Source organism: Macaca fascicularis, chromosome 4, assembly GCF_037993035.2.
Source record: "Macaca fascicularis isolate 582-1 chromosome 4, T2T-MFA8v1.1".
NCBI classification, from domain to species: domain Eukaryota; kingdom Metazoa; phylum Chordata; class Mammalia; order Primates; family Cercopithecidae; genus Macaca; species Macaca fascicularis.
The window spans coordinates 66,340,734-66,358,623 of record NC_088378.1 but is presented as its reverse complement, the minus strand read 5'-3'; the positions used below and the strand labels follow the sequence as shown (position 1 = coordinate 66,358,623).

Genomic DNA, 17,890 nt, shown 5'->3' with positions numbered 1-17,890 from the left:
ACTGGTTTTGTTGCCTGCCTTCCTAATTAGAGGAAATGCTACATTTCAGGTAGGATTGATAAAAATAAAGATGGACTTTTCTCCCCACCCAAGAAAACCAATCCTCAAATCCTATGCACAGAACCCTTGAGGAGCTTTGGGCCCCAGAAGAACCCTTGGGCTGGATGGAACCATTTCTACATCATCATGGAGGTAAGAAAAGGGGCAGCTGGTTCCCTCTCTACCTCATTGTCTTAAGCAGCCGAAAAGGATTCTTAGACTGCCTCAACTCCCACAGTTAAGGAATTTCAACCAGGAACTAAGATCCCAAAGTGAAATGTTAGAAAGGAGAAAATGACAGAAAACATCAGCCCCTCATACCAAGCCCTCAGAGCAGATGGACTGTGAACTGACTTTCATCACTTCCTGCTGTCTCTAAAGATGTTGACTCAGAGAGGCAAGTGTAGAAAGCATGGACGAGCATTTGAAGCAGGTGAACTTTGTTTTAGCTGACACACATCCCAACACCCCGACTCAAAAGATCCACCATGCCACGTTTTCCAGCGCAGTCTTGATTTCCTGGTTCCTCTCAACCATCCCCATCCCCCTCAAAGGCACTTGTCCTCATCAGATGACAAGTCCCAACTGGGATTGGAAATACACTCAGACAGTCCCATCCTCCCCTCTGAAGCTCTTCCCACCCTCAGCCCCCCAGAGCAGGTGCTGGCAGCCCTAGAGCTGCCTCTCTCAGGAACCAGCATGGACTGGCTGTTCCTGCCTCGTGCTCCTCTAGCAAGCACAGGAGGACAGAAGGTAGGCACCAGGGCCTCACAACATGACCTGCTACCACCCACCAAACAGACAGCTCTGTCCAGGCTGGTGCTCAGGACACAGCTGGTGGGGCAGAGAGTCAGGATAGACTGTAAGACCAGAGACCTCCCCTCCTCCATTTCTCTAGGCAGGACTGATGGTAAGACGTGATTTAAAGAGCAGGACTGATTATCAGCATAGCTTGAGAGGCCAGCAACTTGAAAATACACTCAATTCCCATTATTCACAGTAGTTATGTTCCATAGAGTTACCCATAGATACTGAAGCAAGCAGCGCTCCTAGAGGAAATGCAGAGTTAGGTTCCTGAAAGCCTCGGGTTGCAACATTTTTGTCAACCAATCAATACATAAACTTGTTTTATGTGTTTTTCTGTTTAAAAGACACCTTACTGAATAAACAGATGGCCTTCAACTTACAATGGGGTCATGTCCTGATAAACCCAAGGTAGGTTGAAAATATCCTAAGTTGACAATGCATTCAATACACCTAACCTACCAAACACCATAGAGCTCAGCCTGCCTTCCACCTACCCAGAACACTTACATTAGCCTACAGCTGGGCAAAATCATGAAATATAAAGCCTACTTTCTGATAGTGTTGAATATCTTATGAATTTTATAGATTATTGTACTGAAAGTGAAAAACAGAATGGTCCCATGGGTACTTGAAGGATGGTTTCTACTGAATGCATATCGCTTTCACACCGTTGTAAAGTTGAAACATGATAACTGGAATGAGCCATCATAAGTCAGGAATCATCTGTACAGTGTTGATTCGTTAACACTGAACCAGTGGCACTAGAACACAAACCTGAATACAGCTTACCAAACACATATATTTTCCCCATAAGGCACATCACTGCCTTCTTGCACCAGAAACACTAGACAGCACTTTCAAACAGTGAAACCACGAAGAAAAAGCACAAAACATGAAAAATATGGCACTAAACAAATCATGCAAACCACGCTCATTTATACCAAGAGGGTGAAACAAGATGGCAGAGCATCCTTTTCAGCTGGGAACAGGCTTATCGGGTGACACATTTTCACCACTCTGCTGGTGTCCATGAGTTCCGATCTTTGGGTGACAAATTTTACAGAGCAGGTGAATTTACAAATATGGAATCCACAAATAACGAGGATCCACTGAACATGGTTTAAGGACCTGGCAAAGACCATGAGGAGACTTACCAGGAAAACAGTCATTCATCAGCCTCAATGTGAATTAATCTGTACAAGGGCTCTTCACCTGGGGTGACAGAGGAAGCCCCTGACAGTCACTGGAGCTTCAAGGGATAGCTCCTGGGGGAATCTGTATACAAAATTATATTCAAAATTGTATGCAATTTTTTTTTTGATAGAATCTTGCTGTGTTGCCCAGGCTAGAGTGCAGTGGTGCAATCTCAGCTCACTGCAACCTCTGCCTCCTGGGTTCAAGCAATTCTTCCACCTCAGCCACCCAAGTAGGTGGGATTATAGGCGTGCACCACCATACCCAGCTATTTTTTGTAGTTTTAGTAGGGATGGCATTTCGCCATGTTACCAGGCTGGTCTTGAACTCCTGACCTCAAGTGATCTGCCCACTCGGTCTTCCAAAGTGCTGAGATTACAGGCATGAGCCACTGTGCCTGGCCAAAACTGTATGCAAATTTTTGATAAGTATTTTTATGGGGGCTAAAATCCCATTTTCAACAGAATCTCAAGAGTTCAGTGCCCCCAAAAAGGTTAAGAACCAGTTTAATGAATGAATATTTTTCCCAATGCTCACTTGAATTTGATTGGGTTTTCTCTGGGGAAGGGAGAGCGCGGAGTAACCTAAAGATAATCAGTGAAATCATCAACCTCTACCAGCAGCCAGAAGCCCGTCGTCTTGAGGACTAAGCAGACTCTGCTGGCAGCGGGGTGGGGAGTTACAGAAAATGAAGCGCCTGGGATATTAGGTTGGCAGGGTCACTTAGAAAAGTACTGGGAAGCCACTGTTCCACCTTTTCTATCAGCCCGCCTCAAAAGCTCAGAATGGTGGCAGAATGGCATATTAGTCTCCTTTACTACTGCAACAAATGACTACAAACACAGTGGCTTAAGCAGCACAGACTCATGACCTTATAGTTCTGCGCTCAGAATTCTGAAATGGGTTTCGCTGGGCTGAAAGGAAGGTGTCGGCAGGACTGCATCTGCTCTGAAGGCTGCAGGAGAAAATCCATTTACTTGTCTCTTGCAGCTCCCAGAGGCTGCCTGCATTCCTTGGCTCTCGGCTCCTTCCTTCTTCAAATTCAGCAATCGCAGCAATCAGATCCTCGCATTTCCTTCCCTCTCCCTGCCCGGCCTCCCTCTTCCAGCTTTTAAGGACCCTGTAAGTGCAATGGACTCATCCAGATCATCTAGGATAATGTCTCCTCTTAAGGTCCTGATCACATCTGCAAAGTCCTCCTGCCATGTAAGTGCCACATTCACAGCCTGAGAAGGAGGACGTGGGCCTTCCAGCCCACAGGTCTCCTGCCTCTGCTCACACACTGATGAAGCGTGAGGAGGAGAAGGAGGCATCCTCTTCCCCAGCATCTGCTTGGAGGCAATGCCAAACCCACTGGTAAGGCACTCAGACTGTCACGCACCTACAGGGAGGCGGGCCTATGAAACCCCAACTTCACAGGCAGAATCGAAGGCCATGTGCATTGCCAAATGTCTTCCTCTAGCCTTCAGGTACTGCAGACAGGGCTGGAGAGAGGTGAATCAGCAGTTCTCAGTGCCCCATCTCAGTAGATAAGTTGATAAATGCAATAAAATAATTACAACACCAAAAATACCTATTTCAACCCTAGTAGCTTTACAAAGCCTTGAAACAGAACCCATAAGCCCTGGTATGATCTGGTTCTGACTTTGTGAATCGTGAAACAAGGAGGCCTTTGTGCATTCATTCAACTATGCGAATAAGCCTGATCAAATAAAACAAAATGACAGGAAATTGCTAAACAAAGTGTTGTGGCCAAATCCACACTTGAGGGGTGGGAAGATGACCCTGGGAGAAGCTATACAAACAAAAGTGACCCCTTGCCCTGGTGCATTACAGATGACAGGCGTGGACTTTACATCCCTGTCACTGGGAAAATTAAGCACGAGTAAAAACACGACTTTCTATCCTCATATTTTAAAAACAAACAAACAAAACCCAATAGGACCACCTTGTCCCATTCCAATGCTGTCAATTATTAACTCCTTGAGAAAAACAACTTCACCTCTGACTTATACAATACGGGAGCTCAAAACAGGCCTCGACCATGGTGGACGGGAAAATCACGAGAAGATGTTTCTCCACCATGAACAGACTCACTGTAAACAAACTGGGAGGCCCCAGGCAGCAGAACTTCATTCTCTTCTGGGTCCAGAGGCCAGAGAGCTGAAATCCAGGCATCAGCAGGGCTACTCTGATACCTGGAGCCGGGACCCTCCTTACCTCGCCCTGCGTCTAGTGTTCGCTGCTTGTCCTGTCCTTGGCATTCCTTGCCTATGGCTTCCTCACTCCAGGCCCTGCCTCGGTTGTCATGTGGCAATTCTCTCCCCATATGTCCCCTTATTGTTATGTGGCCATCCGCTCCCCATATGGTGTCCCCCAATTGTCATGTGGCCATCCTCTCATGTGTCCCCCCGCCATTATGTGGCCATTCTCTCCCTGTGTGTCCCTCCACCATTATGTGACCATTCTCTCCCCGTGTGTCCCCCCATCATGACATGGCCATCCTTTCCCTATATGTCCTCCCATCATCATGTGGCCATCCCCTCCCCACTGTCATCACGAGGCCATCCTCTCCCCACATGTCCCCTGTCTTTACAAGGCCATCCTCTCCCGGCATCCCCCTGTTGTCACAAGGCCATCCTCTCCCCATGTGTCCCTCCATTGTCACGTGGCCATCCTATCCCAATATGTCCCCCCCATCATCACATGGCCATCCTCTCCCAACGTGTCCCTCCATCGTCATGTGGCCAGCCTCTCCCCACTTATCTCTCCATCATCACGTGGCCATCCTCTCCCCAAGTGTCCCTCCATCGTCACGTGGTCAGCCTCTTCCCATGTGTCCCTCCATCATCATATGGCCATCTTCTTAAAACAGCAGTCACACTGGATTAAGGGCCCATCCTACTCCAGTATAACTTCATCTCAACGTTACAACTGCAACAACCCTATCTCCAAATAAGATCCCCTTCTGAGGTCCCGGGGGTTAGGACTTCAACATATCCTTTTGGAGGACACAATTCAGCCCAAACACTTGGTCATCTTTTCACTTAGTGGGCCTGTCCTTTTAAAGCCTGACTGCCCCATCGACCGTCTCTCCAGTAAGCTTCCTTTATTCCTGCAGTGCCTTCACCTCCAAGTCCTCCCCTGACCCTTCTGATGTATCAGGAGCACGCACCCCACCCCAGGAGGCAGGGGCCTGGCAGCCTCACTGCCCACCTCCAGCACTCCCAGAGGCCTGGCTTCCCAGGAGGTTGGTTCCAGAGTCACCCCACACCCTACTTGCCCCCAAACAACTGTATTTTCTCAATTAGGTTTGAAGGAAGAAGAAATCCTTTTTGCTCTCCAAAATGGAGGTGACAACACAGATGTCTACACACACCAGGAAGGTAACAAATGAATCTGGCCAGGCATGGTGGCTCGAACCTGTAATCCTAGCACTTTGGGAGGCCAGGGCAGGAGGATTGCTTCAGCCCAGGAGTTCAAGACCAGCCTGGGCAACACAGTGAGACTCCATTCCTACGAAAATTTTTTTTTTTTTTTTTTTTTTTTTTTGAGACGGAGTCTCACTCTGTCGCCCAGGCTGGAGTGCAGTGGCCGGATCTCAGCTCACTGCAAGCTCCGCCTCCCGGGTTCACGCCATTCTCCGGCCTCAGCCTCCCGAGTAGCTGGGACTACAGGCGCCCGCCACCTCGCCCGGCCAGTTTTTTGTAGTTTTTAGTAGAGACGGGGTTTCACCGGATTAGCCAGGATGGTCTCGATCTCCTGACCTCGTGATCCACCCGCCTCGGCCTCCCAAAGTGCTGGGATTACAGGCGTGAGCCACTGCGCCCGGCCTCCTACGAAATTTTTTTAAAAAAATAACCAGGCATAGTGGTGGGAACCTGTGGTCCCAGCTACTTGGGAGGCTGAGATAGGAGGATTGCTTGAGCCCAGGAGGTCAAGACTGCAGTGAGCTGTGATTGTACCACTATCCCGTCTCAAAAACAAATAAACAACAAAATGAAGCTGCTGGAAGGGCTTTGGGTGAGCAGAGAACACACACCAGCCAGGTGCCAGTCATGCCCTCCAGCTCAGAGCTGCCAGGCTGCAGCATTTCCAGGAGACAGGGCACTCCAGACCTTCCAGTGCTGGCAACCATCCCCATTTATTTTAAGCACTGCATGGGCTGGAAGCACACCTCTGCAGACTGGATTTGGCCTGCCCATTTGCAACTTCCGTCCCCCCTTTCTCGATAATCTCAGAAATAGACAGACTCTTCCTATCTCCCACGCTTTCAGTTGCATTTCCTGTAAGTTTTTCCACATGAGAATGTCTTTGCTTCCCCTCTGGCTGGCCACGAATTTCTGGCCTTTAGAGGAAAGCCCTCCTGTCTACCTCCTCAGCCCCCTTCCTCGACCCCTCTTGCCAGAGATTTGGCCACTGGCTCAGTGGACACATCTTCATGCCTTCTGTGGTTGGCACCCTTCCAGGCACAGAGACACTGCAGTGAACCAAACAGATGGAAACCATCCAGCATTTGGCAGTGGCCAAGAGGAACAGGAGGAAAGAATGGATGAGTGATGGCAGGGGGTGCAGACCGAGGTGGGGTGGGAGGCTGGGGTGGGGGCACTGCCGAGAAATAGCCAGGAAGGGGTGGGCGCTGTTCAAGCTTCCTGCCAGGGTGGACAGATAAGATCAATAAGTGCAATATAGACAGTGACAGGAGTGGAGCAGAAAAAGTGAGCACGGAGTAGGGGACGAATAGTGGGGAAGGGGAAGTGACATTTTAGATGGTGTCATCTCAGAAGGCCTCATTGCAAGGGTGACATCTGAATGCGGACCTGAAGGAAGCCAGAGAGACAGCTGCATGGAGAGCGGAGGAGCACTGTAGGCCCAGAAGGGCACGTGCAAAGGTCCTGCGGCAGAAGCACTCCTGACCTGTGCAAGCCCCAGCAAGGTGGGCAGTGTGACTGAAGGTTCATGGAGGAAGTGGAGTGGGGAACACACTGCACAGAAGTTTGAGGTCACAAAAAGGTTTTGGGTGTCACTCTGAGTGCCACTGCAGGGGTCTGAGGTTCATCCTGCCTGCTATGTTGAGAACTGACTCTAGAGGAACAAGGAGAGAAGGAAGGAGACCAGTTAGGAGGTGCTAGCGCCAGCTGGGCAAGAGAGGACTCTAGCCTGAACCAGGGCGCAGCAATGGAAAAGCTGAAGAACAGTCCCATTCTGGAGACAGACAGACAGACACACACACACACGCTTTTTAGTTGTGGAACTTTCCAAAGAAAAGGAGGATGACATAATAAACCCTTGTACCCTCATTATCACATACCCACCAGCTCCACCTGCTCCCAACCCACGCCCAGGCTACCCACTGTCCTATACCTTAGATCAGCTCAACTCAAAACGGGCTCCTCAGACCAGCGGCACCAAGCATTAGAAAGACCTTATGGGGCCCACCCCCCGCCTTGTGAATCAAAAGCTCTGGGCTCAAGACCTAGAAAGCTGTTTTAATGAGCCGTCCAGGGGACTTGAATGCATGCTAAAGCTTGAGAAGCACTGCCCTAGGTTATTCTGAGTAAATTCCAGGCATCATATTATTTCATCTATAAATATTTCAGTAAGAATCTGGAAACGATAACAGTTCTTTTAAAAAACACAACCATGGCCAGACGTGGTGGCTCATGCCTGTAATCCCAGCACTTTGGGAGGCCAAGGGGAACGGATCACCTGAGGTCAGGAGTTCAAGACCAGCCTGGGCAACATGGTGAAACTCCATGTTGCTTTCCACAATAGAGGTGACAAAGCAGATGTCTACACACAGCGGGCAGATAACAAATGAAGCTAGCTAGGCATGGTAGCTCCCTCCCTGTAATCCCAGCACTTTAGGAGGTCAGGGCAGGAGGACTGGCTGAGCCCAGGAGTTCAAGACCAGACTGGGCAACATGGTGAGATTCCATCCCTACAAAAATTTTTTTTGTAATTAGCCAGGCACGGTGGTGGGAGCCTGTGGTCCTGGTCACTTGGGAGGCTGAGACAGGAGGATTGCTTGAGCCCAAGAGATCAAGACTATAGTGAGCTGTGATCATACCACTACCCTGTTTTTAGTCTCTACTAAAAATACAAAAATTAGCCGGGTGTGGTGGTGCATGCCTGTAATCCCAGCTACTCAGGAGGCTGAGGCAGGAAAATTGCTTAAACCTGGGAGGCGGAGGTTGCAGTGAGGCAAGATCACGCCACTGCACTCTAGCCTGGGTGACAAGAGCGAAACTCCATCTAAAAAAAAACAAAAACAAAACACAACTGCAATACCATTATCACATCTAAAAAAGAAGTCGCCAGCAATTCCTCAACATCATCACATATCTTGGTATATTTTGAAGGTGGAACCATGGACAGATTGGCTATGGGATATGAGAGAAAGACAGGGTTCAAGGATGATGCCATGTTCATTGCCTGAACAATGGAAGGGATGGAGTGACCCTGGCATGACAGCAAAGACTGAGAGGACAGGTCTGGGCAGAGCATCGGCTGGGACCAGACATGCTGTGGCTCTCTTGCAGCCCTGCGTGGAGGCTGAGGACAGAGCTCTGCAAGTCTAGAGTCCAGCAGAGAAGTCTGGTTGGAAAGATCCCCCAGACGTCCCCAGCAGACAGAGTTATTTACAATCATGAGGCTGGGTGTGGTGGCTCCCACCTGTAATCCCAGCACTTTGGGAGGCTGAGGTGGGAGGATCACTTGAGCTCAGGAGTTCGAGAACAACCTGGGCAACATAGGGAGACTCTATCTCTAAAAATATAATAAAATATATTAATCGGGCAAGGTGTGCACACCTGTGGTCCCAGCATCTTCGGAGGCTGAGGTGAGAGGATCATCTGAACCTGGGAGGTGGAGGCTGCAGTGAGCCATGAATGTGCCACTGCAATCCAGCCTGGTTGACAGAGCGAGACACTGTCTCAAAAATAAATAGATTGGTGCCATGGCTCATGCCTGTAATCCCAGCACTTTGGGAGACTGAGGTGAGTGGATCACCTGAGGTTAGGACTTCAAGACCAGCCTGGCCAGCATGTGAAACCCCACCTCCACTAAAAATACAAAAATTAGCCGGGTGTGGTGGCACACGCTTGTAATCACAGATACTTGGGAGGCTGAGGCAAGAGAATCACTGGAACCCAGGAGGCGGAGGTTGCAGTGAGCCAAGATTGCACCACTGCACTCCAGCCAGGGTGACAGAGCGAGACTCTGTCTCAAACAACAACAACAAAAATTAGCTGGGATGGCGTGCACCTATAATCCCAGCAATAAAATAAAATAAAATAAAATAAAATAAAATAAAATAAAATAATCATGAGGTTGGAGGGGATCCCCTGGGGAGTGAGTGGAGGGCACTGACTTCTGGGTGCAGCATGTTTGAAGGTCAGGGTGGACTGAGAAGTGACCAAGAAGATACAACAAAACTCAGCAGTGCGTGGCATCCTGGCAGCCAGGAGAATAAAGCGTTTCAAGGAAGCAAGAGTGGTCAGCAGGTCAGAGGCTGCTGCTGTGTCTATAATCTGAGGACTGAGGACTGATCACTTTAGTTAGGCATTGGCGACTCAGAGGAACAGTTTCAGGAAAGTTGAGGAGCAAAAACCTGAATGGGGAGGGAGGGAGAAAATGGAGACAGTGGGGATAGACGAGTCTCTGAGAATTTCCTGTGTGTGCATACACGTGTGAGTGTGCATGTCTGTATGCATGCATGTGTGTGCGTGTGCATATGTGCACGCGTGTGTGGAGAGCAGAGAAATGGAGAGGCTGTTGGAGAGGGAAGTGGGTCAAAAGATTTCTCTAGGACAGGGGCATTTACACCAAGCTTGTGGGCTGCCAGAAATGAGCCAGGGGAGAGGTGAGGACTGATGCAACTGAGAGAGAGGTCAGGACCGATGCAGCCAAGAGAGAGGTCAGGACGGAAGTGGCAGGAGCGGGGAGCTACGAAAGCCATGCCCTGGAGCAGGCACGGGCATCTGCGCACAGGTGGCGCCGGTCTCAAACGCAGACAGTGCACCGTGGGGAGCAGATGGGAAGGCGGACAAACATGGTGGGCAGGTAGCGGTGGTGCAGGGAACCAGTGGGAATTCTCTTCCGGTGGCTTCAAATTTTTGGGTGGAATGAGAGAGGACGAGGCCGTCAGCTACGAGTGAGGTCTGGGAGGAGGCACGAAGAGCTGCGGAAAGGGGAGGGTGGAGTTGCTGTCCTGGAGGGTCGGGGAGCGGACAGAGCACAGAAACGCAAGTGAAAAGCCCGCCTTGGCTCGGGGGTTCTGACCTGATGGTAAGCTCTGCCCATGTGGTAGTGGGGCATCTCCAGAAACTTCTACTGCACAGGGGCTGGTGCAGGCATGGAGTGCAGGATGTAACAGGGCTGAGGTTTCACCAGGTGGGGAGGACCCAGCAAGAGAGGCAGGCGGGGAGGGTGAGTGCAAGGCAGGGCTGGTCACTGACATGGCAAAGAGGGAAGGCATGAGACAGGCGAGGGGCTGTAAGAAGGCCACGGGTTCTAAGGGTCACCATCCCAGTGGCGTCAAAGGTCGCTGGGGGCCGGGCATGGTGGCTCATGCCTCTAATCCCAGCACTTTGGGAGGCCAAGGCGGGCGGATCACAAGGTCAGGAGATCAAGACCATTCTGGCTAACATGGTGAAACCCCGTCTCTATTAAAAATACAAAACATTAGCCGGGCATGGTGGTGGGCACCCGCAGTTCCAGCTACTCGGGAGGCGGAGGCAGGAGAATGGCGTAAACCCGGGAGGCGGAGCTTGCAGTGAGCCAAGATCACGCCACTGCACTCCAGCCTGGGCGACACAGCGAGATTCCGTCTCAAAAAAAAAAAAAAAAAAGTCACTGGGACTGAGAATTGCAGGATGAGTGACAAGGTGAAAGTGGAAAATGCACAGTGGGATGTTTGAGACAGACGCTGGAGGGTCAGGGGCGTAGTGTGTAAGCGAGTGGCTGCAGGGGTGGGGTCACTCACTGGATCGACGTGGCCACTGAAGGCACCAAGAACAAGGCCGGACTCATAGTGAGAAATGAGAGAGAGAAAGAAGGAAAACTCGCCAAGGAAGCAGGCGACTGCTGAAACGAGGGGCAGTGGGGGACGCAGTCTCGTGGTGTTACTGGAAAGAGGTCCCGATCCAGACCCCAAGAGAGAGTTCTTAGATCTCATGCAAGAAACAATTCAGGGCGAGTCCATAAAGTGAAAGCAAGTTTATTAGGAAAGTAAAGGAATAAAAGAATGGCTACTTTATAGGCAGAGCAGCAACATGAGCTGCTGGTTGCCCATTTTTATGACTATTTTTTGATGATATGCTAAATAAGGGGTGGATTATTCATTTCTGGGAAAGGGGTGGGCAATTCCCAGGAACTGAGGGTTCTTCCCCTTTTTAGAGCATATAGGGTAAGTTCCTGATGTTGCCATGGCATTTGTAAACTGTCATGGTGCTGGTGGGAGTGTCTCTTAGCATGCTAATACGTTATCATTAGTGTATAATGAGCAGTGAGTATGACCAGAGGTCACTTTCATTGTCATTTTGGTTTTGGTGGGTTTTGGCCGGCTTCTTTACCACAACCTGTTTTAGCAGTAAGGTCTTTATGACCTGTATCTTGTGCTGACCTCTTACCTCATCCTGTGGCTAAGAATGCCTAACCTCCTGGGAATGCAGCCCGGCAGGTCTCAGACCCATTTTACCCAGCCCCTGTTCAAGATGGAGTCACTCTGGTTCACACACCTCTGATGATGGTACGTGGGGTCAAGGGTTAACTGAGCTGTTTCCCTTTTGGCAAGAGAATTTGATTGTGGGTTGACTTTCTAGTCCTGTTTCCCTGGTAACCTGAGAAAGTTGTCTATGCTACTCGAACAACATGGCTTATGATAAAAATAAATAATGGATGGGGCTTGTGGAGGCTTAAGGAATAGGCTTATCCTTGGAGGAGGCTGGGGAACTCCCCGTCTCCAGCCCCAGTGGTCCAAGGGTGTGGAAGAGAAACAGCCACTGCCTAAGAGGCTCCCAAGGAAACCGTGGTTTGTCCCACAGCACAGCAAATGGGGCTCGTGGATTCCGGGTCCCAAAGCAGAGCTCCGTGGGACAGACCATCCCGAGGCAGAGGCTGGTCTCAGTAGGAGCAGCCGTGCACTGCTCTGCGTGAGAGCTCTGGTCACCCAGAGCCAGTCCAGCTCAGTAACCAAGCAAACCACACGCTCTTCTTTCTCGAATAATATTTTCCGCAATAACATGCCATAAGGAAATGCCAACGAAGCCCAGCCCACAGGTCAGAAAAATAAGGAGGTCATTTGACAATGCAGACAGCCTGAGACTGAGGTAGCATTTGTGGCCACATTCTTGGACATGACACGAAACCATCTTCTCATATTTCTGGGTCTCAGGAGGCTGAAGTCTCCTTCATGTGTTAATTCGGAGCTCAGTTCTGACTGGCTGGTGGCTGCTCCTTCCAGAGTTATCAGTTTTGGAGCTGAAGCAGCTCTTCAGAAAGACAATGGTTTTCCCAAGGCAGAGCAAGGCTGCAGGCTGGTTGCTAAGCAAAGGGGGAATCAAAACATCTGTCTGAAACAGAAGCTGTGAGGCAAGACAAAGCCAGCTGGCAGACATACATCAGCCGGCTAAGGGACTCTCCTGTCCTCCCACTGCTGCTCCCTCACCAAAAAGTCCAGGCCACATGAAAGAGCCACGGAGTGAGGGGACACTCAGAACACATCACCCCCAGCGAATGCACTACCTCCCACCAACGCCATGCCCACGTCACAACCCAGCCAGAGAAAATACGAGAAGGTTTGGTTTCCTGCAGTCAGAGCCAGAGACCCATCTGTGGGGAGGGTGGGCCCTCCGCTTCCCCCCGCACTTTCCATACCCCTCCCTGCACTGAGCCATAGCCAAAGAGGGAGGCCAGCTCTCCTAACAAGAGGGCTTGAGCACAGGACTGGCCACTGAGTCTTTGTAGTTGAGTTTTTTCCTTAAAAATAAGAAATCCAGAAAAACAGTTTACACCTTAAAAAGCCAGGCCCAGTGCCAGACATGCCTCGGGCAGAGCCAGTGACAGCGCCCAGCACGATGGGCAGCTCCCTACACTTCGGGATGAGGCAGAACAGGCAGGGCTGGGCTGTGTTTTCACTGGGCTTGGTAGCCCCTGACCCTCCTACCCAACGGGGAACAAGAAAGAAGCACAAAAATACCCATTTCTCTCCAAGTGTGTGCACCTTCTCTTCTGACAAGAAGGAGGGGTGGAGCAATGTTTCCTAACCGCCAGGGAAGTCCCGGAGCGGGGCTTCCATGCCGCACTGCCTCGCACAATCACCCCTAATTAGGTCCTAACAAATTAGGTCCTGCGGCTGCAGGTTCTGATCCTGGCTACCGTTCCAGTTTCTTCAGTTACTTCTTCCTGAACCTGCCAAACCAGTTCCTCGGTTCCTCCCCAGCTCTTCTTCCTCTCTCAGGTGATTCCTCTTGGGAAGGCTCCTCCCACCTCAGGGCCGCCTCCCTATTTCCACATGAGCATGAACACACCCACACGTACTCCTCTAGAAGTCATGTGGTGCGACCTGTGTATGCCTCCTTTTGCTACATGAGATCCAGGAAGGAGCCCGGCTTTGGGAACTGAGGGAGCCTAAGCGAGGAAGCCACACACCCTGTCACACTTCAATTTCACCACTCAACAAAGGGTCTAGATGCCCACTGTGTGCCAGGCATGGTTCTAGGTTCTGGAAAAAAACAGGCAGTGAGGAAGGAATATGATGAGAACAGAGCCATCAGAGAATAAGAGAAGCCAAGTGAAGAAAATGCTTCCAGAAGCAGGTGTGATCATCTGGGGGATGCTGTTGGATGGAAGGCTGAGCAGCCAAAAGTTCCTGGGGGCCTTGAGGAAAGGTTTCAGAAGAGTGGGAGGACAGCGCCTGGCTGGAGCCACTTCAAGGGAGACTGGGAGGAGGGAAGGTATGTAGACGACCTCGTTGCATGGGAAAACCAAGAGATGAGGTGGGGGCCAGGGTCAAGAGACGGTTTCTTAATGTGAGCCATGACAGCCTGTTGGTATAATGGTGGAGTTAGGAAGGAAAGGGGGAAACTGCAGGAGCAAGGTCTTGAAAGATGAGAGGGGACAGGGTCAGTGGGCTGGGCGGGGGGAGGGCCTGGGAGGCTGTCCACAGTGCCAGAGCCAGGGAGTGGGTGCGGCGGCTGTTGAAAGTTCTTAGTTACCTTCATTTTCCCAGTGAAATAGGAAGCAAAATCATCAGGTGTGAGGGGGATGAGATGTCAAAGGCCTGAGGAGATGTGAAATAGTCATCCTGGAGGCCAGATGGCTGGGGAAATGCAGGAAGATTTTTTGATTCCACACAGCCCTGGAAATCCTTTATGAAGTCTCACAGAACAGTCAATATTGCTGTTTTTCTCTCCAGCCACATTTAGCAACACGAGTGCATGCAGGGTGTAGAGGAGGGCGGGAGAGGGCTAGAGTCACTAAGAGCTGGGGATACCGCCGACAGGTGTGCAGCAGAGGGAACAGGGCAGAAAAAAGGGCAGTGGGAGGATGGCGAGTGAGGGGACAACAGAGCAGGTGGGTGAGCCTCCCCGTGACCTCACCCAGACAGGGGTAGACAGACCCAGTGAGCAGGGAACTCAGCTCCTCAATGAATGGAGAGGTGTGGCCAAGGAGGAACATGGATTCCAAATGGTTCCTCTTAGAGAGGGAAGAGGAACCATGGCCCGAAGGAGCACTGCAGGACAAGGGCAGGGACAGGGTGCCTACCCTGCCTCCACCACCAGTCCCAAGGACAGCAGAGCGGTCTCAAGAGAAGCCCCAGCTTGAGGGGAGTGCGTGCTGTAAGGGAAGCATTCAAAGAAGAGGCCGACCACTGGGGGTAGGTCAGGGTTGGTGGAGGTTGTGCTTATTGAAGACAAGACAGACACAGTTTCAGAAGGCTGGGGAGTGAGGGGAAGAGTTGATCAACTTCCTAAAAGTCAGCTCCTACTCCATATTTCAATCCAGAATCCAGAAAACAGGCCAAAATTCATTTTTCGGGACCCTCTGATTTATTTGTTGTTTGATGGGAAAATGAGCATGCGTTAGGGACACACTGGGACTTGTTTGCTCACCTGGGTTAGAGGGGCGACCAGACGGCCTGCTGAGCCCCAGGCTCTCAGGAGCCTCTGAACACCAGGACACGTGGTCCAAGAAAGATGAAGGAACAAACAGCCAAATCCAGCTCTGAGTAAACACATTGATTCTGCTTCCTTATTCACAGCTCCACACGCGGCACATCTCGGGCACATATGGTTTGTGACTCTCTGGCTTTGTCCATACGTGCCTGCTCTTATGTACTGAGGCCCTGTCTATCACCAGGGGAAAACAGCATGCTACGTTTTACAAAAGGGCAGAAGAAGAAACCTTCTCAAATGACCCTAGTTACCGTCATTACGTGAATTTGGAAACAGCTTCCTACACTTTACCAGTGGCTTTCTGTACCTAGAATTAGCTGCTGCCTCAAAAAATAAAAATAAAAATAAAAATAAAAATAAAAATAAAAAAGGCTTTTGGCTTGGTGAGAACCTGGCCCCAGAATCTTAATCGTGTCATCGCCAGGATTCTCAAACTACATGCCGAGGTGCACTCCTGGACCGTAAGCTGTTGCGCTGTGTGCTGTGAACCAAAGGTCAAACGTGTGTGAAAAACATTGGCCTGAGCAGGGCTTGAAATCTGTCATCCACTAACAGGAGCTGCACGGCTCCAAAGAAAACAGGTCTCCCAGTCACCTGCACACGACAGCTTTCTGCTCCAGGGCCCCTCCTTGGGGAAGCCCGCTTCACAGAATGAACACTGCCTGCCTGGGATGCCTGCCCTGACTCCTGCCAGAGGGCTTCCTTCCCCTCCCAAACCCTGGCCTTTTGAGGCAGGATGCCTACCCACCACCTGCCCCAATTTCTGAACACCATGGCCCCCTTACTACCTCTTGCCACTCCTGGTCCTGCACCAGGCTGTTGTCCGCCTCAAGCACCTGAGCCCCACCTGGATGTTCCCAGCCCTGAGCTTGGCTCCCTGGACCTGTGTCTCAAGACTCAGCTGGAAGCTACACAGAGGTGCTCCCTAGAGGGCAGGCTCCATCTGGGCTTGTCTGGAAGCCCACGGGGCCGGCTCAGAGCCTGTGCAGAGACAACCGAACATCCCATGGGAAAAGGGTCAGGCTAAGGGGAGGGAGACAGGTGCCAGGGCATGGCTGTGAAGACAGGAGCTGGGGTAACTGAGCAGAGTGCGCTGCCTGCCACCTGGGGCCCGAGCTCCATGCCTGAATCACAGGGGGAGACGGCAGGAGAGTGGGGCTGGAGACGGGGCAAGCAGCCCTTACCCACCCAACAGTGACCACGTGCAAATGGCCGTGCTGGGCAGAGCCGGCCACACTGGCTCCATTGTTTTGGCCATTTGTATTTTTCCCTTGGAGAATTGCTCATTATATCCTTTGCCAATTTCTCTGTTGAACTATTTGTCCTTCTTCATGATCTATAGGAGTTCTTTTATACGCTATGATCATCCATCTTTGGCCTTTTTCTAGGTTACAAAAGGCTGCACAAACTTTCCTTCTGGGCTACTGCTTGTCTTTTCACTACGTTTATGGTGTCTTTTGATATACTGGAGTTTTCCATTTTTATGTAGTCAAATCTATCATTCGGACACAGGAGGAATGGGAGGCAGGGGTCCTGGGAGGCAAACGCTGGCTCTCCAGATCTGCGCACTGGCTATGCGAGTGTGTTCGCTGGGTGAAGATTCATGGAGCTCAATGCTTAGAGTGTTCATTTTTCTCTATTTATGTTACACTTCAATAAAAATATTTCTTATATCAGGTTTATTTCCTTTACGACTTCTGAGTTTGATGCTTTCCTTAGAACATCTTTCCATACTGTAATGCTGTGAAAGCATCTCCTATATTTTTTAATACTTTGAAAGTTGTTTTTTTACACTTAAATACCTCTGCATTTATTTTAATGTATGATAAAACGTAGGACTCTCAGTGTCCATATGGATAGTTTTGGTCACAGGCTTAACAAAATCTTCCTTCCCTTCTGTATGAGAATTCGATGTTTAATTCTCTAGCTCTGGTTCCTAATCAAGGTAGAACGTCAACTCTGTTACTAGACAGCATTGCTCATGGTAAAAATGACCTTGACTGGCAAATTGCCTCTGGAGAGGGAAGACCCATAAGTGAATTATAACCACTCGGTGAAGATGCCAGGCATGGGGCTTCCTTAGGTGTGGTAACTCTTGTAACATGGAATGTCCCTTGTGTGAACCCAGGGCTCTGTAAGGCTGGTAAATATTTTTTTTTTTGAGACGGAGTCTCGCTCTGTCATCCAGGCTGGAGTGCAGTGGCACCATCTCGGCTCATTGCAAGCTCCACCTCCCAGGTTCACACCATTCTCCCGCCTCAGCCTCCCGAGTAGCTGGGACTACAGGCACCCACCACCACACCTAGCTAATTTTTTGTATTTTTAGTAGAGACGGGATTTCACCATTCACAGGATGGTCTCGATCTCCTGACCTCATGATCCGCCCGCCTCAACCTTCCAAAGTGCTGGGATTACAGTCGTGAGCCACTGCGCCCGGCCAAGGTAGGTAATTTTGTAAGGGATTCTGGCTCCCTGGGGACCCAGGGCTTTCAGCTGGGGGAGGAGCTAGTGAACAGAAGGACAGCTGTGTGTGCAGCCACCTGCAAAAACTGCCAGGAAGACCCCTCACTCCCCTGGAAGCGGAGCAGCAGGAAGCATCCTGCTGGCCAGCCAAGGTTTCCAGCCTCTTCCTCTCTCAGCAGACCAGCCAAGAATGCCTGGGTGAATATCCA

At 50.5% G+C, this 17,890-nt stretch overlaps 1 protein-coding gene and 1 long non-coding RNA gene across 8 annotated transcripts in view; one reads left to right on the top strand and one right to left on the bottom strand.

The window, feature by feature from the left end:
• The window catches only part of SYNJ2 (synaptojanin 2), a 119,255-nt gene that overhangs the window by 84,807 nt on the left and 16,558 nt on the right, over positions 1-17,890 (bottom strand). The window lies entirely within an intron of this gene.
• LOC141410085 (uncharacterized) lies at positions 13,617-16,889 on the top strand. The gene is made up of 2 exons (XR_012433576.1): positions 13,617-13,997; positions 15,305-16,889. It is a non-coding gene; the product is annotated as an uncharacterized lncRNA (long non-coding RNA).